The sequence below is a fragment of the Dipodomys merriami genome, unplaced genomic scaffold (assembly GCF_024711535.1).
Source record: "Dipodomys merriami isolate MVZ:Mamm:240054 unplaced genomic scaffold, mDipMer1.0.p SCAF_1842, whole genome shotgun sequence".
Lineage (NCBI taxonomy): Eukaryota > Metazoa > Chordata > Mammalia > Rodentia > Heteromyidae > Dipodomys > Dipodomys merriami.
Window position 1 is genome coordinate 1 of NW_027203207.1, and position 358 is coordinate 358.

The window sequence follows — 358 nt, forward strand, 5'->3', positions numbered from 1 at the left end:
TGCTATTGTTGTCATGATGGTTGTTATTGTTATTGTTGTTGTCATTGTTATTATTATAGTTATTATTGTTGCCATGGTTATTACTATTATGGGTATTATGGTTATTATTGTTATCGTTGTTATTATTGTCATTGTTATTGTTATTATAGTTGTTATTGTTGTCATGGTTATTATTGTCATTGCTATTATTATAGTTATTATTATTGTCACAATGGTTATTGTTATTGTTGTTCTTGTTACTGTGGTGGTGACGGTCGTTGGCATATTCTTCGCCAAGCCTTCCTTATTGCTCAGGAGGCTGAGATCTGGAGGATCGTGGTTCAAAGCCACCTCCACCCCCTCTCCCCACCCCCCCCAG